This window comes from Saccoglossus kowalevskii, chromosome 22 (assembly GCF_978046115.1).
Source record: "Saccoglossus kowalevskii chromosome 22, keSacKowa6.1, whole genome shotgun sequence".
NCBI lineage: Eukaryota > Metazoa > Hemichordata > Enteropneusta > Harrimaniidae > Saccoglossus > Saccoglossus kowalevskii.
This window is the reverse complement of record NC_140662.1, coordinates 1,324,477-1,347,946: the sequence shown is the minus strand read 5'-3', so window position 1 is coordinate 1,347,946 and position 23,470 is coordinate 1,324,477. Positions and strand designations below refer to the sequence as shown.

General features: G+C 31.2%; 1 pseudogene across 1 annotated transcript in view; it reads left to right on the top strand.

The window, feature by feature from the left end:
• The window catches only part of LOC102804539 (1-phosphatidylinositol 4,5-bisphosphate phosphodiesterase delta-1-like), an 87,705-nt pseudogene that overhangs the window by 5,177 nt on the left and 59,058 nt on the right, over positions 1-23,470 (top strand). Inside the window, exons 2-9 of the transcript XR_014928189.1 lie at positions 4,079-4,225; positions 5,338-5,580; positions 6,344-6,471; positions 7,520-7,641; positions 14,214-14,301; positions 14,481-14,574; positions 19,529-19,646; positions 22,239-22,324. The product of XR_014928189.1 is annotated as a 1-phosphatidylinositol 4,5-bisphosphate phosphodiesterase delta-1-like (transcript). The remainder of the gene's footprint in view (positions 1-4,078; positions 4,226-5,337; positions 5,581-6,343; positions 6,472-7,519; positions 7,642-14,213; positions 14,302-14,480; positions 14,575-19,528; positions 19,647-22,238; positions 22,325-23,470) is intronic.

Genomic DNA, 23,470 nt, shown 5'->3' with positions numbered 1-23,470 from the left:
TAAAGCATCGTAGCTTCTCATGTGACCCAATTAGTTACAGACCCGAGAAAGAAAGCTCATTTTGTTTTGAGAATTGAAATTATTATTACTAATTTAATTGTTTGCTGATGAGAGTATAGCCATTGTCCTTTTGACACAATTTTTATTGAGAGTTATCTTTATTGAATTGATAACAATGTTGTATTTCTCATCTAATATTCAAAAACCTGTCTTCCATGTATGTCGTGTTACAGTTGATCTGACATGTGACCTCACAATACCTCAGAAAATAATTTGTTGAAAGAAATGGTTGAATAGACATGTAAAGATATAAATGTACAGACTCTGTTCTGACCCCGACTTTAAGAGCCATGCACTTATTATTTTGGAATGTCACACAATAGCTGGATGGCATATACATTGTACTATCTTGACCTTTCACTGTCCATTATGTGGTACGTCTCAAAGTTTTGTTAATGATTTATGTGGTGTATCCTGTAGCCATAAATTTACAGTGAAAACAAATCATGAAGCACAACTGTTATTGATAAATTGTGCATTGGTAAATCTGCCAGTGATGATGGTATTTCTGTAGAACACTATAAGCATGCCCGTAGACTCTATTTCATTTTAAACACTAGTTTTCAATTTGATGCTGATCCATGGTGTTCTTTATGGAGATTTTATGAAAACAATCCTGATTCCTATAGTGAAAAACAAAACAGGTGACTTGCCCTGCAAGAATAACTATACAGGTCTGTTGCCATCTGACTCCTCCAAAATTTTAGAAAAATATAAAATTTGTGGTTTCCTAAAGATGGATGTTGGTTAATTTGGGTTTCACTCAATGGAAATGTGTATTTATGCCATGAAAGAAATTATTAACTTTTATCATTTGTATAATAGCCCTGGATATGCATGTTTTTTAGATTGGTTATGTCAACCATTGGTACCTGCATAGAAAGTTGATTGACATGGGTTTATCTGGTTATGTGATTCTATTTTAATTGTTTTGTACCATACTCAGTTGTTTACAGTCAGTTGGCGAAATTCTACCTTCACTTTCAACAAGGTAGCGGGTATGTAGATGGAATGATGATTCAATGATTGGATGTTACATCACAACTGAAACTATGAGATTTTATTCTGAGTACCATTTTGAGTATCATAATGACATAGGACAAAGGTTTTCAACAAAAGCAGCAATACCGCTGTACAAACTTGACAATGGAGTATGTACATGTACAAACATGCCATGATTGTGATGTCATGTGTACATTGTGGGCAGTCGTACATTCTTATACATTTGAAGGTTGCTATGACATTCTTGCATCATTTCTACATTTACTGTCTGTCACTATGGTTACCAGTTTTTGCCAACCTGTTACCACACTCATAAGCCTATATCACCCTGTATTTCCTTAGACAGCTCTATATGTTATGATCCCTCTAACTTTGCTAGCACCAATCAAGAAGTCTCACAACAGTGTTTTTAAAATTCCCTTTACCCCTGCAGTGTTTACATCCTCTTTTCATACATAACAAATTATGACATGTATTTAAGTAGGTGACATAGAGATCATCTGGTTCATCAAGTTTGATCTGCTTTGACTATAATTATTGCCTGTTTGGGCACCGTTCAAAAAAGAGGACTATAATTTGATCATGCCTAGAGTAGACACTAATTGATCAATTTCATTCAAACTTCACGCAACATACCGGTATGCATGTTAAGTTACTTGATGATTTGAACAAAAAAGACCATTTTGAACTTGATTGATTTTAACTTGATTGATTGATTGATTGATTTAGATCAAAGTTTGTATGATTATCATGCATATGGGGTTTTTTAGCTCCGCTTCGCTGCAGAGCTTATGAGTGATTGTTCGTCAGCGTTCATCGTTCGTGTCAACTTTTTACTGAATGTTTTGATACTTGGTGTATGTGTACCTTGGCTAGACCTCTCTCAGATTTGTTCATTTAGTGATGATATCTTCAATTCTCTAATTTTGGTGAATATTTTTATCATTTTTGGTAAAAAGTGATATTTTCAACTTCTTATTAAAAACTACAAGTCCGATCACTTTGATGTTACATATATAGATACTACATGTGGACCTCAGATTTGTTCATTTCGTGATGATATCTTAGTTCTCTAATTTTGGTGAATATTTTTATAATTTCTGGTAAAAAGTGACTTCTTTTGAAAACCGCAAGTCGGATTGCTTTGATACTGTACATATTGTTCATTTTCTAATGATATCTTCAGTTCTAATTGAAATGTGCATTGCTAACAGCGGAGCTATCTCAGCCGAGAGGCTGCTTCTTAATTGGTTCCATGATAATTTCTCTTGAATGAAATAACCTTTTCTGTTTAATCTTAATTAATACATCAAGAGATACAGACAACCAATTTTATGTAAAAGCTTCTTTTTCTTTAGGGGCTGGCATTTGAAATCTATAGGGGTAGATAAAGAAATTAGGTATTTTGCATATACCAGTCTTTCATTTACATTCATTATTTTTTCTTCACCATACACAGTTCTAGTGTATATAGGTTTAGCACCTAACATACTCCACGGTGAGTGAGCTAATTTGCATGTTATAAAAGAAGCGTTTTTCCAGTGTGCAAATTTTTGATTTGATTTGATTTTGACAAAGTTAAAACAGTACATGATTTTTGTAATGCAGCTTAATTGTTTAGTAACATGTTTATATTTGTTTTTCAAATTTCATTGTCATACTGTTCAGCAAACGATTTTCTACCCATGACTAAGTTGGCTTTCATACAGTGTACATGTATATGCATAGCAAAGAAATTTCAGGCTGGTAAAACAGCATGCAGTGATTAGTGTAAATATTCACACAATCAATCAAGGATGCCATAGTGAAGTTTATATCAAATATGTCAGTGTTACTCGGCTGAGTTATATTTATTGTTGATGCTGATTACAATCTAATAATTAACATCACAAAATAGAAAATATGATTGAAAAAAATAATATAGCATGTGCACATTTAAAATACTATCGTCAACGTTTAATGTGTTTTCTGTTATTTATTATTATCATGGAAATGTAAAACTGTGTTAATAATAATAATAGTTTATTTACTTGTATTGCGCTATTTACAGTAATAACTGATCAACAGTGCATGACATAAAACTACAAACTACAAGTCAGATAACACCAATGCATATGAATTGATATTGTTTCCTTCAAAGTGCAGTAAGATTAAAATACTTTATTTTAGCTGGAATTAATTTTCACTGAAAAGACTTTTGGGGCGCTTTGTATGAAGTTTATTGTTGAGTTAAATAAAGTAAAATATAGAAAAAAAGTTATATTTTCACTGAATCATAAGCGAAAATAAATTACAAGCAAAAATAAAGTATTTTACAGTATGTAGATTGCTACATGTGTAAGAGGATCCACAATACCTTGATATGGTATCATATGAAATATAGTACCATAGTCCCCTCAAATTTAATGCATTTTATATTTATATCTTTTATAAGTGACAATGACTTGTTTTATTAAAAAAATGATCAATTTGTTTTTTGATTTGACTGCCAGTCAAAAAATCACCAAACTCAATATTCCATATACTGTAAAAGGATTAATTATTCACTGGGTTTTAATTTTGCTTATTTCGCTGACTGGAACATGCGCTAAATTAAAACCCAGTGAATATGTAAAATTTAGGATGATAAAACTGTGAATAAAACCCACTGAATATACCTGAAATGGTAAATCAGCGAAATTTAAACCCAGTTAAAATTAGTCATTTTACAGTATGCCAAGCATTACATGGACATTTCTCGTCTGATTTCATTCAATGTATTGTATTTTAGTGCTAATGTCTGCTCTTTTTCCAGAAAATTTTGATACAAATTTCAAGTTTTTTGATCAAAAAATAGAAGCAATGTCTAATTTTGCCTTTTTGTTTTGAAATGAAGATTGAATTCACAAAGAATTACAGAAAATATCAACAAACTATTGCATTGTTTAATGTTCATTAAATATTAATTGATGGTCTTGGAGATTAATTAAATTTATAAATAATTAAAAAAGTCATCATTATGTGGTATTTTTTACAGATGATGTGGTGAAAGCGTTGAAAAAAGGAAACACATTCACAAAACTGAGAAAGAAAAGCAAGCAATATGAAAGATATTATTCAGTTGATAGTAATCTGACTTTTATACAGTGGCAGCCATCAAGAAAACCTCCAACTAAAAACAGAGGTAAATGTCATCACATGACACATTACTGTTTTTACAGTCATTTCATTAACCACAATAGCATGTTCTCCCATAATTCATTGCAAATATATGCAGTAATTCAGTAAGTTGTGACAAATTTCAATTGGCTTGACATTATTTATTATTTGTATAGAAATCAGTCAAAAACAGCATAATATATCATTGTATCCAATATTATCACAAGAAATGAGTAATGGTACTCTGGGGTCAAAATTGGTAGTCATGTGATTATCACGTTGTCCCTGACAACCACTTTTGTCATGGGGCAACCAAGTACAATGTATGAAAATAAATACAAAAATCAACCTATTACATCATCAATTGTAGTAGTTTATGTCATATTACATCATCAATTGTAGTAGTTTATGTCATATTACATCATCAATTGTAGTAGTTTATGTCATATTACATCATCAATTGTAGTAGTTTATGTCATATTACATCATCAATTGTAGTAGTTTATGTCATATTACATCATCAATTGTAGTAGATTATGTCATATTACATCATCAATTGTAGTAGTTTATATCATAAGTGTCAATCACTATCACTATTTGAATATAGTTAATTCATTCAAATATGAGCCAAAAATTGAAACAAATTTAGGAGTATTTTTTGTTAAAACTCCATGCATGGCAGCCTGTGTGTAGGATGTGATGTATTTCAGTTGGGACAATCTTAATCTATTTTTTTTTTATCAACTCTTTAAATTCTCCATAATGCCCCATATAACAGAGTCATCTGGGGTGACCCCCATAGCCAATAATCCTTGGATTATAGGTCAGTTGCAAAAAGCATAGCTTACATTTGATTATCAGTCAATAAATTACCCATATTCCAATAATTTAAATGATTGGAATTAAAAAGTTTCTATTATTATCGTTGTACCCGTATTTGTTATTGTTCCAATATATACATAATGTAGCCTATAAATTAAGATAAAATTAAATAAATTTTGTGTAAGAGTATTACCACAAAACCTTCTAATGTTTGCAATGATGATGGCTATTGATATTAGTTGTAGATTGTTTAAAGCAATAGTTGAATTTATCATGGGCAAGGTTGTAATCATTGTGCTATGTTTTTATTGCAAGTGTTCTTGAGAGATATAAAAGAAATTCGTACAGGAGTTGAAACAGACACATTAATGAAGTTTAAAGAACGCTTTCCAGATGAACAGTGTATGTCTCTAGTGTTTTCTGGTAATAATAAAACACTTGATTTGGTAGCTACATCAAAGGATGATGTGTTGCTATGGTCGCAAGGTTTACGAGCAACCAAGAAAAAACTTCTGCAGGTTGATGTACATTCTAAAAGAAGAAAATATCCTTAGCAATGTGTGTATGTTGGTGGCTATTTATTTATTTGTTCGTTTGTTTGTGCCAAATTATAGTAACAAAACTACTTATTTACACTACCGGTATATATAGCTGTGAATGATTATTAGTCCCCGTTCGGACATGGTACGAAAACGGGTACCGGTACTTATGAATTGACCTCTATGTGTCTATCTGTGTGTGCGTCCGGACCTACATGTATATCTTAGACATGCCCAGACCGATTACATTCAAACTTCACACATATATCATATATTATCATATATTCATATATATATCATATATATCATATATTATCATATATTCTGATTCAAAATGGCTGAATGGCGACCAAATATCAAGCATTTCTGGCATTTATGGATGAATTTGTTCAAACTTGGTACATACATTAGACATCATGGGTTCCTGATGCACGTCATTTTATTTTTCAGATCGGATTTAAAATGGCCGACTGGCTGTCATTTTGATTTAATGAATGCGCTTCTAGAGCCATATCTCTGCCATGCTTTGACTGATTATATTCAAATTTTATATATTCATTATATATCATGACATAGATATACAGATGTATTGGTTCGACTGTCTGATTCAAAATGGCCAAATGGCGGTCATTTTTGTGCTAAAAAATCATCAAAAACCAAGCATTATTAGCAAGTTTTATAATATTTTTCTTATATTTTTAATTATTCACTTGTGACAGGTGTGAGGTAGTTGAGTTACCATACCAATACTATTGTTAAATTTCTTTAACTCATTGGAACAGCTGTACATTCACATTTTGTAAAAGCTGACAAAGACAATGATGGTACTGTGGATTTTCTGGAAGTCTGTGACTTATTGACAGAAATGAATATCAAAGTGGACAAAGGATGGGTTAAAAGCATATTTCAGGTAAATACATAAAATACCCACAATTTACACATTTTCACTATATTTCATTTAATTTTGAATTTGGTTCTGTTTGGCTGAGCTGAGGCAGTTTACCAATTAATGTATTCTGTATGAATGAATGTGTAGATGGATGTGTCAAATCTTGTTTCACAAATATCTCAAAAACTACTGTGTGAATTTGGATAAAATTTAGTACACATATACTTAATTTTCATAACAATTAACTACTATTAGCATGTTTTTTTTTCTTCTATTTTTTAAAGAAACAACAGTTTGTTTAAATGGGTTAAAACTTAGAGCATGCTTTTGTAGTTGAATGTCCAGCACTACTTTTCAATTATTTTGCATACTAATTAACTACTTTTAACAACAGTTTGTTCAAATGCTTGGTTGTTCCGAAACTATCAAAGAATATGGAAATCTTTTCACATAGGAGCACTTTCCAACATCTCTAGTTGTGTTTTGACTTAAAAAACCTTTGTTCAAGTGAATGGCACAAAGTTGGGGCTTTAATGCTTGCTTATTAAAAATTGTATATACAGATCATTAGCTTTCATTCAAATATTCAAATTCAAATATTTAATAGTGTTGAACTCATTTCAGATTTGTCAATTTGAATTCTAGCATCCATTTTGATTTATGAAAATATATATTTTGTAAAACATTTATAACAACTTCAGTTTTCTGCCCTTCACTGTATTTCATTACAGAGTAATACTATTGTAAATTTGCCAATGTATCGCCATTACTTAAAGCATATCGTAATTTTGTGGTATTACATAGGTTTTATCAAAGTGCAGTGTTGTGACATTGTGTTCATCTAATTGTAGTTTTGTAGTGGCAGTGTGTTCATCTAATTGTAGTTTTGTAGTGGCAGTGTGTTCATCTAAGTGCAGTGTTGCTGTGGTTTTGTAACTTCACACTGTGCAATATGTAAATTGGTATTATTAGTATTTTTGCCAAGACAAAATATACTTTGTTCTGACATTCAAATCCACTTTTATATTGTTTACTATTGTATCAAAAAAATAATTGTTTTTTTCTGCAGTTTGCTATTAAAAATCGACAACCTGGTCACTCTGGTCCAAAACATGAAATGACAGAAGATGACTTTCTCACTTTTTACAATGAATTGACAAAAAGACCTGAAATTGATGAATTACTTAAAAGGTATGTATATAATATTATAACTCTACATTTGTAAATTTAATTCAGAGATAATGATTTGTCATTTTTGAGCAAATTAATTGAGCACACACAGATTCAGGTAGAGAACAAGTCTCTATACTCAGCAAAGCACTGTTTATATCTGAGCATTCTGTTTAAGGTTACAAATGAAAGGTTATGTTTTTATCATTTCTGGATGTGTAATTCAGCAGTCAAAACATGTGTCGCCGATGTTTCTCAAAGTAGAGAAAAAAAAGAACCATCCACTGTTAATTGGCAAACTCTTGTGTGTCGTGTTCTAATATGTGATGTGACCAGTGTTTAACCTCACTTTCTTTGTCTGTCTGGCAAATGAATGCACAGATACACAGCTTTGCCGATGAAACATGCCACTGCAGACAGAAGTACTGAATAATAGTTACATTTAATTCTACACGCTTTTCTGTAAATTTGATTATGAAAATATCCATGTACAGACCACTTGTCTATTGGAAATCAGCTTTGCAAATTAGTACGCAGTTTTGCGACATAATTTGCACTTCTGCTTTGTCAATCTCATGTGAATACTTTGGAAAATGCTTGTAAACAGGATAGAGGTGTGAATCCATTTATTTCTATGATATATATATCAGTATACAGTCTGTGATGTCATATATAAGTCTATAATATATATCAGTATACTGTCTGTGATATGTCATATATAAGTCTATAATATATATCAGTATACAGTCTGTGATATGTCATATATAAGTCTATAATATATATCAGTATAGTCTGTGATGTCATATATAAGTCTATAATATATATCAGTATACAGTCTATATGTCATATATAAGTCTATAATATATATCAGTATACAGTCTGTGATATGTCATATATAAGTCTATAATATATATATCAGTATACAGTCTGTGATGTCATATACAAGTCTATAATATATATATATATCAGTATACAGTCTGTGTTAAGTCATATATAAGTCTATAATATATATCAGTATACAGTCTGTGATAAGTCATATGTAAGTCTATAATATATATCAGTATACAGTCTGTGATGTCATATATAAGTCTATAATATATATCAGTATACAGTCTGTGATAAGTCATATATAAGTCTATAATATAAATCAGTATACAGTCTGTGATGTCATATATAAGTCTATAATATATATCAGTATACAGTCTGTGATATGTAATATATAAGTCTATAATATATATCAGTATAGTCTGTGATATGTCATATATAAGTCTATAATATATATCAGTATAGTCTGTGATGTCATATATAAGTCTATAATATATATCAGTATACAGTCTGTGATAAGTCATATATAAGTCTATAATATATATCAGTATACAGTCTGTGATATGTCATATATAAGTCTATAATATATATCAGTATACAGTCTGTGATAAGTCATATATAAGTCTATAATATATATCAGTATACAGTCTGTGATATGTAATATATAAGTCTATAATATATATCAGTATACAGTCTATATGTCATATATAAGTCTATAATATATATCAGTATACAGTCTGTGATATGTAATATATAAGTCTATAATATATATCAGTATACAGTCTATATGTCATATATAAGTCTATAATATATATCAGTATACAGTCTGTGATATGTCATATATAAGTCTATAATATATATCAGTATACAGTCTGTGATGTCATATATAAGTCTATAATATATATCAGTATACAGTGTGATATGTCATATATAAGTCTATAATATATATCAGTATAGTCTGTGATGTCATATATAAGTCTATAATATATATCAGTATACAGTCTGTGATGTCATATATAAGTCTATAATATATATCAGTATACAGTCTGCAATGTCATATATAAGTCTATAATATATATCAGTATACAGTCTGTGATGTCATATATAAGTCTATAATTGTGGGTGATATTTGCTCACATTCGATCAGGTTCAAACTGCATGCATTGGATCGTAGAGTTACAATAAAGGAAGCGTAATGTACATTTAAACAACACACTATTTATTCGTACAGTGTTACAACAAAGGAACTACAATGTAACAAGGATGCAACTGATAAATACATGATAGAATGCCCTTTTTATAGGGTTGAGCAGGATTCACACCTATGGATTAAAATTGGAGTGAGACACAGTGATTGGATTTCAATATTGGCACATCAGCTTAAAATCAACCTTGCAACTGATTCCTATTGCGTTCGTGCTGTCTGTTGATTATTATTAAATGGCTTATGTAAACCGAATCTGTGTTTCTTTACAATAGAGATACATGCATTACGGTATAGTTTCAGACACGTAACAACTTTCAATTGTTGTATCTCAGCTAATATAGTCTGGAATTGTATAAAATAAGGACGAAAAGATACAGTAAAACATGATCTAATAATATAACTAAATTACGAATACGAAAGAATAAAACTGAATAAACAAGAACAAATATGAATCAATGAGGAAAAACACAAGTGGATAAGCATCCACGACAATAATATATATCAGTATAGTCTGTGATATGTTATATATAAGTCTATAATATATATCAGTATACAGTCTGTGATATCATATATAAGTCTATAATATATATCAGTATAGTCTGTGATATGTCATATATAAGTCTATAATATATATCAGTATACAGTCTGTGATGTCATATATAAGTCTATAATATATATCAGTATAGTCTGTGATATGTCATATATAAGTCTATAATATATATCAGTATACAGTCTGTGATATGTCATATATAAGTCTATAATATATATCAGTATACAGTCTGTGATGTCATATATAAGTCTTTAATATATATCAGTATACCGTCTGTGATGTCATATATAAGTCTATAATATATATCAGTATAGTCTGTGATAGGTTATATATAAGTCTATAATATATATCAGTATACAGTCTGTGATGTCATATATGTCTATAATATATATCAGTATACAGTCTGTGATGTCGTATATAAGTCTATAATATATATCAGTATACAGTCTGTGATATGTCATATATAAGTCTATAATATATATCAGTATAGTCTGTGATGTCATATATAAGTCTATAATATATATCAGTATACAGTCTGTAATATGTCATATATAAGTCTATAATATATATCAGTATACAGTCTGTGATATGTTACATATAAGTCTATAATATATATATCAGTATACAGTCTGTGATGTCATATATAAGTCTATAATATATATCAGTATACAGTCTATATGTCATATATAAGTCTATAATATATATCAGTATACAGTCTGTGATGTCATATATAAGTCTATAATATATATCAGTATACAGTCTATATGTCATATATAAGTCTATAATATATATCAGTATACAGTCTGTGATGTCATATATAAGTCTATAATATATATCAGTATACAGTCTATATGTCATATATAAGTCTATAATATATATCAGTATACAGTCTGTGATGTCATATATAAGTCTATAATGTATATCAGTATACAGTCTGTGATATGTCATATATAAGTCTATAATATAAATCAGTATAGTCTGTGATGTCATATATAAGTTTATAATATATATCAGTATACAGTCTGTGATGTCATATATAAGTCTATAATATCTGTGTTCTATCATACTGATTAGATGAATCCAGTTGACAAGTCCAAATAATATGAGGTTATTACGATAATACCTCAAAGTATGCACAAAGACAGTACAGCTGGAGTATCGACTGACGCACAAAAGAGATCGATGTGCGGCATACTGTCTGAGTGCATGAGGTATTCTTGTAATAACTTTATTATTTTACATTTTTTCCTTCCAAGAATACACCATGGGAATGCCAAAATCCAAAATGTTTAAAACAGAATCAGCGAACTTCTTTGTGTGGAGTCCTGTCAAACTCTGGTGGCAGTCATGTTTGTTTTTATTATAAGAGGACACTTACGTGCATAATCATTCCATATTTGGAATTCGCATTTCCTAATATGATAGGATGAAAATACCCCATAAAATACTGCAAAATTACGGCACGCTGTAATTTATGGCGTTACGGTGACAGATATATAATAATAGCATTTATTATTTGTTTTATTGATCCATATTGTTTTTTCTCTGTTCTTCTATATGTATATGTTCATCCAATTATCACCCTGTATGTTTGTCATTCCATGACCTAAGATATTCGTAAGTTCTTAGAAATATTATTTCCTGAGTTCTGAGCTATTACCAATAAACTATCTTTTTCTCCTTTTCTCTCCCATTTCATTTCCCATTTCACTCCTTATTGGTTGAAAAAGTACTTTTGCAGATTTGTGCTTGGTAGCTAACCAATCATCATAACTGTTTCAAGCACTAATGCTTCACTGACATTTCTTTCTTCACTAATGTTCAATGAGCAGTGTGTTATAATTACACTGTGGTTTCATTATCATGTCTTTGTACACAGCATATAATGTAACATTAAATGGCATCATATTTAGAATTAATTCAATTCTAATAACTAATACAATCATTAATTTCAACACATGCTATGCTTTCCAGAAAGCTATGAATATTTTTTTATATTTTTTTTTAATTTATAAAATATTTACCCTTGGAAATCTTTTTAAATTCAAAGGACAATGACACAATGCCACAATAAAATCAGCAGAAGTAGCCTTCATATAAGCTAAAAAAAGCCCATGACTTCAGTTATTGCTAATTTCTGTAGAAGATAGATCCCATCACATTTCAAATTATTTATTTGTATAATTTTATATATACCGATACATTATATTTGTGTTACAAGTACAATATTTGTTCTATTAGAAGCGCATGTAAACCAACAGTTTAATATATTTTATATTGGATCATTAAAAGAATATTACTAATTTTGATCATAAACACAAGTCATTTTTATAAGTAATGTACTACTAATAGAGCAAATACAGTAGTTATCATCACTACAGTTTGGATCAAAACTTTTGATTTATAGCAATGGGCAATATTTATCAATATTTATCAATATTTATCAATATTTATCAATATTTATATTGAGCGGAGGTGTTTTCAACCATCATATGAAATTTATTATAAACTTTTATGAAAATAAAAAAAAAACATTCATGGCTTTATGAAAAGTGGTGTATATAAAAACATTCACAGAATTTTGAATTATACAGTGCATTGTATATATCATAATTGACACTAACATAAGTGCATTCTTCACTAAAATAATTCACATGCATCTCTTTCATATGAGATATTTTGGGGTGTATTTTGTCACCAGTTATTGAGCAAACTGGACATTAAATGTGTCATGTGACTTTATACCTACAATTATCTGCCCCAGTCCTACTAATTAATGCATGGGTACATGTGGGAGTGTCCGGACACGCGTGGGGATGAATTGGGGAGGGGCATAAGCGACGTGCGGGTCAGTGGCAGTAATCCTTGTACTTTTTGGTAAAAAGTGATATTTTCTACTTCTTGTAAAAAAACGCAAGTCTGATTACTTTGATATTACATATATAGGTATTATATGTGGACCTCTCTCAGATTTGTTCATTTCATGATGATATCTTTAATTATCTAATTTTGGTGAATATTTTTGTAATTTTTGGTAAAAAGTGATATTTTGGACTTCTTGATAAAAGCCGCAAGTCCAATTGCTTTGATATTATACATATATGTACTACATGTGGACCGCTCTCAGATTTGTTCATTCCGTGGTGATATCTTTAATTATCTAATTTTGATGATTTTTGGTGAAAAGTGATATTTTTGAATTCTTGTTGAAAACAGCAAGTCCGATTGCTTCAATACTATACATAGTTCTGTTCTTTAAGCGGAGCTATCTCAGCTGACAGGCTGCTTGTATGATCGAAGCCAGGACAATTTTTGCAAGTTGAGTCGACATGTTGGTTAGCATTCAACAATAGTGAAAGGATTGCTGCTGTGCTCACCCACACATCATTTATTCCCACTGTTCGCCCCTTCACATTTCCAGACACTCTCACGCATGCCTGCGCGTTAATTAGTACGACCATCATCCCATATGTAAGTGATCTTCAGAATACTATTGGTAGTTATGAACAAACATAATTGCTTGTAACATTTTTCAGACAAATTTGGGAAAATTTATTGATATTCAAAAAAGCTATTAATATATGATATTTATAAATTCCCAAAACTGGGTCCGTGATGTTCATCATTTTGTTTTTCATATCAAATTCAAAACAACAGACTGACAGACATTTGCATTATCGATTACTTGTTCCAAAGCCCAAAACATACTTTGACGGGTTGCAATCAAACTTCACAACTACATTATGTGCATGTACATTAATGTGCATTATTTATTAAGTTCTGATTCAAAATAACTGATCCATTTCAGTTTTCTTCACTCTTGAACAACAGAGAAATATTATTGATATGAAATTTTCAGCCATTTGATTCTCATTGCAAGCTGTTGCTGAAAATAAAATGTTGGCCAAATTTTTGTAAAATGTTTTATACAGCATGTTAATTAGTGTGGATGGATCAGTAAGTAGACACCATTGCCATCTCAACTCAAGCTATTTCAATCATTTTTGCTAGATATGACTTTGCTGATGATGGCAGCTCAGAACATGGTGTTAGTCTTAGTTTGGTGGAACTCAAAATGTTTATGACAGAGGAACAAAAGGTACAGTCTCCAAAATATTTTGTTTTATTGTTTATTTGGTTAAAAAATGTTGTTTTTGACTTAATTGTGTGAAGCAAAATTTGGTAAAAATAAAAATTATACATTATGTAGATTTTTTAATCAAGAGAATGTGTTAATTTTTATTTAAAATAATGTCAAATGTTTGTTTTATTCAACAGAAGACTGATATAGAAGATGAATGGGTGGAGAAAGTTATTGAAACATATGAGCCTTCTCCTGACTTGAGAGAAGCCATGTTACTTAGCCCAGAAGGTAGGTACATGTTCTATTTGGTTTATTACCATGCCTGTGTCAGTGTAGATAAAGGAAAGATAATATTTTGTTGTTGTTGTTGTCACTTTAACTAAAACAGTTTTTGACTCCTGTGTGGGAAGCACACAATAGTAGTCCTTGCAGTTACCCTGTCTGTATGTGTGTGTGTGTGTTTGTGTGTTTGTATAGAAGTAGAAGTGGAGCCAGTGGAGCCGCACACATGGGAACTCACAATGTTTCATAATTTATAATAATATTTAATCAAATTTAAGTCAAGTTTGCAAAGCTTAGGTTTAGTAAAGGGGGAAGGTACATGTTGTATGGTTCAGTTTATATTAATATTAATATAATTGTACCATACTTTCCCCCGTTACTAAACCTAAGCTTCGCAAACATTTCTATGTTCAGTCACGGTTATTCAAATTTTATTTAATTAAACTTAATTAAAACGCAATGCTATGTTGAATTGCATTGTCATTGAGTTTAATTAAACTCCATTTAAAACACAACCCTATATGGGAACATGCTTTAATCAAGTTCATATCGCAACTATATTAAAAGTTATACTACTTTTTGTCTTGTCCCCATTGTTCTAACTATGTTTCTTACTTTTGTTAGTTTCGGACAGTTTCAACCTAATTAATTATGCATTCCTGTTAACGGTACTGTTTTATCAATGGATTAACAAGCCGGGACTGTTAATAATGAATGGGTTAATTTAAATATTCATGAGCTCAACAGGAGTGGAAAGCTGATTAACATAATAGGTGGCCACTAAATGAAAACAAAGAACAAGGTGGAATTTTCATTTAATTATTTAAATACACAATGATAATTATATGATACATTTTAAAAACGTATTTCAAGTTTCATATTTCCTTTTACAAAATTCACGGACACTTGGGAAGAATCGGTTATGACAGTGGTATTAGATTTGTCCTCGTCTGTTGGGGTGGTGGATATGTCATGCGTTTTCGCTTCTTTCGCCATTTTCGGTTTGGGTGGCTGCAATGCGTCTGACACCGCTTTAGTCTGCTCGTCCGCTTGTAGCTTCTATTTGCTAGACTGGAGTGACCCGTTCTTTCTGCTATTGCTATTTTGCCGGAACAGCGTGGTTGCCTGTGTAACCTGTTTAATTAAAATAAAATACAATGTATTAATATGAAAGTACAATAGCTTGTAACAGTCCACCTCATAGCAATTTAAAATATCAATATATTGTTATAGTACGTTCAATCGTTCAGCTTTTTTAAAACACGCCAAAGTGGTTTGCATTAAATCTTTATCGCGTGAAATGAATCCGACATATCGTGCCAGTGAATATAATATTTAAATGATATTCCACCAAACAGTTTGCATGAAAAAATGGATTTAAAGAGTAGTGATTATTTTCGACATAAAGTTATGACTATTTCTTGTCAGCGGGGAAATCGAACATTGCATTACTAAAGTGCAAATTCTAATATGTACCTTTCCTGAATGCCCAGTATGATAACCTTTTATCCCAGCGAGATCAGTCATCTGCTTTGCTCTTTCCACTCATTCCATGTTTTGACGCCCCATTTTGTAGCGCTGCGAGTTGTCTTGGGTATGCGTGACTGCTGGTATTCGGTGACTTGTTTGCTGTCAACTGGAGGCAAAAAACGGAATTCTTTCTGAATATCGCTCAGTTTAAAGTCCTCGGCGTCGTCCACATCAATTTGGGACAACCAGTTTTCCAAATCCCAGTCAATTTCCGGAACAGCAAATTCTTTAGCGGACATGATTCTGGCGGATCTCCGGAGTTCACCCAACAACGTGCTACACTGTTCTCACAAATGAGCACCAAATTCATGTGATCGAATGTTTTTTATGCAATTCTACGTGGTCCAATCAGTGTTGGTTATGGTAATACAATAAAGTCCACTGTTGGTGGATTCTATTGTTAAACAAAACAAACTCTGCTGAGTAAATGTCGATTGGCTAGAGCTTTTCAACACATCTGTTATAGCCAATGAGCACGGCTGATAATTGCGGTTGACTACACCTGGTTTAGAATTGCGATTTACACAATAGCGCTGTAAACATCCGCCATGACCACAGGATTTAAAATAAGCCGTGCAAAACTCGTCAAATTCGCAGTATAACTTCGTTATACTACCCCTCCTCCAAAAGGAGCCGCTATTTTCCCTTAATCTACTCGTAGGGGTAGTATAACTATCAGTTAATCCAATTGGAGTGGCATTACAACTACGGTAACACCTGTACATGTATGTGTGTGTCCGTCTGTTCCACTGATATTTATAGGAACCGTATGTTGGTTTTTAATGAAACTTGGTGTATAGATGCTCTCGAACTATGCAGCAACCTGACGAGCTTTAGGAGAAAATTCGAGCATGTTAATCACCTAATTTGCATAATTAGTTAGTTTTTGGCTTTCACACTGATATCGCAAGTTTTAATTATCCCATTTCAATGAAACTTGATACCTAGATTCTCTAAAACAATGCAAAAACCTGCTCAGTTTCGGGTTAAAATCAGATTATCTTAATTACCTAATTTGCATAATAATTCAAAATTTTTTGGTTCTAATCACATTTCAATGAAACTTCGTACTTAGTTGGTCTGTGACAGTACTTATCTTATTTAAATGAATCTTGGTACACAATGTGACGATCTAATTAGTTTTGGGTTTATATACATCCATAATAATTACCTAATTTGTGTAATAATTAACTTTTCAGCTTTCCACTAATTTAGTTAGGATTATTTATGACCTTATAATGTGCGCCCTGAAACAATATACAGATCTGATTACGATTATTATTGTTTCTCCAATACTCTCAGCACACAGGAGTTCTTTCTAAGGTTTTTTAGCTTCGCTGTCGACTTTGTCGAGCGGAGCTTATCATATGAGTGATTGTCCGTCGTCGTCCGTGTCAATGTTTTACATTTTCGACTTCTTCTTGAAAACTACAAGTCTGAATGCTTTGATACTTGGTGTATATGTACCTTGGGTAGACCTCTCTCAGATTTGTTCATTTCATGATGATATCTTCAATTCTCTAATATTTTTGTCATTTTTGGTAGAAAGTGATATTTTCGACTTCTTTTTTAAAAACCGCAAGTCCAATTGCTTTGATATTACATATATAGGTACTACATGTGGATCTCTCTCAGATTTGTTTATTTTGTAATGATATCTTCAATTCTCTAATTTTGGTGAATATTTTTGTCATTTTTGGTAAAAAATGATATTTTCAACTTCTTGTTAAAAACGACAAGTCCAATTGCTTTGATATTACATATATAGGTACTACATGTGGACCTCTCTCAGATTTGTTCATTTTGTAATGATATCTTTAATTCTCTAAATTTGGTGAATATTTTTGTCATTTTTGGTAAAAAGTGATACTTTCGACTTCTTGTTAAAAACCACAAGTCCAATTGCTTTGATATTACATACATAGGTACTACATGTGGACCACTCTCAAATTTGTTCATTCCATAATGATATCTTTAATTTTCTAATTTTGGTGAATATTTTTGTCATTTTTGGTAAAAAGTGATATTTTCAACTTCTTGTTAGAAACCGCAAGTCCAATTGCTTTGATATTACATATATAGGTACTACATGTGGACCACTCTCAAATTTGTTCATTTCATAATGATATCTTAAATTTTCTAATTTTGGTGAATATTTTTGTCATTTTTGGTAAAAAGTGATATTTTTGACTTCTTGTTAAAAACGACAAGTCCAATTGCTTTGATATTACTTATATAGGTACTACATGTGGACCACTCTCAGATTTGTTCATTTTGTAATGATACCTTCAATTCTCTAATTTTGGTGAATATTTTTGTCATTTTTGGTAAAAAGTGATATTTTCGACTTCTTGTTAAAAACGACAAGTCCAATTGCTTTGATATTACTTATATAAGGTACTACATGTGGACCACTCTCAGATTTGTTCATTTTGTAATGATATCTTCAATTCTCTAATTTTGATGAATATTTTTGTCATTTTTGGTAAAAAGTGATATTTTCTTCTTGTTAAAAACCACAATCATTTATGGTCAAAAATGATATTTTTGAATTCTTGTTGAAAACAGCAAGTCCCATTGCATTGATACTATGCATATTGTTCATTTTCTAATGATATCTTCTGTTCTTTAATCGAAATGTGCATTGCTAACAGCGGAGCTATTTCAGCCGAGAGGCTGCTTGTTTGATTATATAATCACTTTCAAACTTGAAAATTTCATTAATCAATGTGGGATCTCGATGTATATTTTCAAAATTGTGTTCATCTTGTGCTTCCAATAACTTTTAAATCTTATCAACCAATCTTATCAACCAATCTTATCAACCAATCTTATCAACCAATCTTATCAACCAATCTTATCAACCACTATAAATATCAACTTAGTTAAATATTTGTGTGACTAGCCATTTTAATTTTCAAGATATTGGTTAAAAGTTGGCTAAAATTATTTGGACATTGAACTGATAAAGTGCTCAGAATAAAGAAATGTATACTGCTGATAATAAGAACCAGTAATTTGCTCTCCAAAATTTGTCAATTTGTAACCAGATATTTTCATTTTTGCCAATAAAACATAAGCAACAACGCCCTCATTATTCTTGTTAAATTTCTGTCCAAAATTTTAGCAAGTATTCGTAATAATTTAGGATAGATATATCAGTCATTGTTTTAAGACTTTTACCATACAGAGAAAAGATCTCATAAGAATACATCAGTGATTGTATCCATCATGAATACTTTATTTTCACAAATAAAATCCAGTGAATATTCTTTTTTTCCTATATTTTACATTCAACTTGCTAAAAATCAGTGGAATAAATTCCATGAAAAACAGCCAGCGAAAATTAATTCCAGCTAAAATAAGTATTTTACAGTGTCTAGATTCTCAAGAGGCAAGGTTGCTATAGTTATGTTATGTTTTCTTGTAGGGTTCAAGTTGTTTTTGTTGGGAAAAGAAAGTATGTTAATGAATCCATATCACACAAGAATCTATCAAGACATGACAAAACCACTCAGTCATTATTTTATAGCATCATCTCATAACACGTAAGTATCAATAAAATCCAGTTTTGTCAACCAAACTTTGGAGATATGGTAAAGAATGACAGCTTACTGACTGCCCTGAATGAAATATCAAATTCATAGCCTTCTTGGGAGGCTAATGCTTTCTCTGACAGTCTCTCACTGATGTGTGACTCTATGTGTCATTTGTCATAACAGTGTGTAATAATTTTCCTATGATGAATTATTTTGTTGATATTTTGTGATATTATATGTTTTGTTTCCAGGGTTAGGAACATTTTTGGAACTAATATTTTATCACCAATTTCGCATATTGGAAATCAGGGTTGGGATATCGTAAATATCTGTATTGTTATATCACATGGAATAGGCTATCAGGCTTGGGATATCGTAAATTTCTATAGGGTTGTATCACATGGAATAGACTATCAGGGTTGGGATATCGTAAATATCTATATTGTAATATCACATGGAATAGGCTATCAGGGTTGGGATATTGTAAATATCTATAGGGTTGTATCACATGGAATAGACTATCAGGGTTGGGATATCGTAAATATCTGTATTGTTATATCACATGGAATAGGCTATCAGGGTTTGATATCGTAAATATCTATATTGTAATATCACATGGAATAGACTATCAGGGTTGGGATATCATAAATATCTATATTGTTATATCACATGGAATAGGCTATCAGGGTTGGGATATCGTAAATTTCTATAGGGTTGTATCACATGGAATATGCTATCAAGGTTGGGATATCATAAATATCTATATTATATCACATGGAATAGACTATCAGGGTTGGGATATCATAAATATCTATATTGTTATATCACATGGAATAGACTATCAGGGTTGGGATATCATAAATATCTATATTGTAATATCACATGGAATAGGCTATCAGGGTTGGGATATTGTAAATATCTATATTGTTATATCACATGGAATAGGCTATCAGGGTTGGGATATCGTAAATATCTATATTGTTATATCACATGGAATAGACTATCAGGGTTGGGATATCGTAAATATCTATATTGTAATATCACATGGAATAGGCTATCAGGGTTGGGATATTGTAAATATCTATAGGGTTGTATCACATGGAATATGCTATCAGGGTTGGGATATCGTAAATATCTATATTGTTATATCACATGGAATAGACTATCAGGGTTGGGATATTGTAAATATCTATATTGTTATATCACATGGAATAGGCTATCAGGGTTGGGATATTGTAAATATCTATATTGTTATATCACATGGAATAGACTATCAGGGTTGGGATATTGTAAATATCTATATTGTTATATCACATGGAATAGGCTATCAGGGTTGGGATATCGTAAATATCTATATTGTTATATCACATGGAATAGACTATCAGGGTTGGGATATTGTAAATATCTATATTGTTATATCATATGGAATAGACTATCAGGGTTGGGATATCGTAAATATCTATATTGTTATATCACATGGAATAGACTATCAGGGTTGGGATATCGTAAATATCTATATTGTTATATCACATGGAATAGACTATCAGGGTTGGGATATCGTAAATATCTATATTGTTATATCACATGGAATAGACTATCAGGGTTGGGATATCGTAAATATCTATATTGTAATATCACATGGAATAGGCTATCAGGGTTGGGATATCGTAAATATCTATATTGTTATATCACATGGAATAGACTATCAGGGTTGGGATATCGTAAATATCTATATTGTAATATCACATGGAATATGCTATCAGGGTTGGGATATCGTAAATATCTATAGGGTTGTATCACATGGAATATGCTATCAGGGTTGGGATATCGTAAATATCTATATTGTTATATCACATGGAATAGGCTATCAGGGTTGGGATATCGTAAATTTCTATAGGGTTGTATCACATGGAATAGACTATCAGGGTTGGGATATCGTAAATATCTATATTGTTATATCACATGGAATAGGCTATCAGGGTTGGGATATCGTAAATATTCATAGGGTTGTATCACATGAAATATGCTATCAGGGTTGGGATATCGTAAATATCTATAGGGTTATATCACATGAAATATGCTATCAGGGTTGGGATATCGTAAATATCCATAGGGTTGTATCACATGAAATATGCTATCAGGGTTGGGATATCGTAAATATTCATGGGGTTGTATCACATGAAATATGCTATCAGGGTTGGGATATCATAAATATCTATAGGGTTATATCACATGAAATATGCTATCAGGGTTGGGATATCGTAAATATTCATAGGGTTGTATCACATGAAATATGCTATCAGGGTTGGGATATCGTAAATATCTATAGGGTTATATCACATGAAATATGCTATCAGGGTTGGGATATCGTAAATATCCATAGGGTTATATCACATGAAATATGCTATCAGGGTTGGGATATCGTAAATATTCTTAGGGTTGTATTACATGAAATATGCTATCAGGGTTGGGATATCGTAAATATTCATAGGGTTGTATTACATGGAATAAGTATCCCACATGGGCTAAAATGCAATATTGTCTGTGATGAAACATAAAATATAATATACTACAATGAAATGTTGTTGTTTTCACGACTAGATATCTTCTGGAAGATCAGTTACGTGGACCTAGCAGTACTGAAGCATATGTAAGGGCTCTCAGATTGGGTTGCCGATGTGTTGAATGTAAGTTAAACTTAATTCAATATATTGGAAAAATGTTTGATTTGCTCCTTTGCTTTCTATCCATAATGTCTGTAGAATTTCTATTCAGTTCAACAGAATTAATATAAAATATAAAATTTCATTCAATTTGTATGCAAGATAAATTAGACTTATAAAGTTTCAAATTTCTGTTGACTTTTTTTATGTACATTTATAGAATATTTTTCTATTGATTTTTTATTACCAGGTAGTCCCTGTTCGGACGCAGTCTGAAAACGAGGGCTTATGTTTTGACCTCTGTGCATCCGTGTGTCCGTCCGTGTGTGCATGCGTTTGAGCCTGTATCTTAAAAATGCCTAGACCAATCACAATCAAACTTCACACATACATCATACATGATATTATACATATGCACATCAATTTGTTTCATGATCTGATTCAAGATGGCCGAATGTCGGCCATTTTTGTTCTAAAAATCATCAAAATCAAGCATTTCTCGGCTGTTTCCAGATGGATTTTGTTCAAACTTGGTATATACATTGGACATTATATGACCTTGATGCACATTATTTTGTTTTTCAGATAAGATTAAAAATGGCCGACTGTTTTAATGAATGTGGTTCCAGTGCCATATCTCTGACTTGCTGTGACTGATTATGTTCAAATTTTAAATATTCTTTATACAGCTTGTCATAGATATACAGATCTACTGGCTTGACGATTCTATTAAAAATGGCCGAATGATGGCCTTTTTTGTGCTAAAAAATCATCAAATATTAAGCATTTATGAATGGATTTTGTTTAAACTTGGTACATACATTAGACATTACGGGTTCCGGATGCACGTTATTTTATTTTTTAGATCAGATTCAGAATGGCTATCTAGTGCACATTTGTTTTAATGAATGGGCTTCTAGAGCCATATTTCTGACATGCTTTGACTGACTATGTTCAAATTTTATATATTCATTATACATGTATTAAAAATGGCTGATTTTGTTTTAATTAATGCTGTTCCAGAGCAATATCTCTCAATACTTGTTTGATGATCAGATACAAATGTCAATCATTTAAACAATCATCATATTCCTGACATGTTTATATTCCAGCTATATTACTATAAACAAAACTATATATCTTAAATTTGATAACTAATGAGGACTGGTG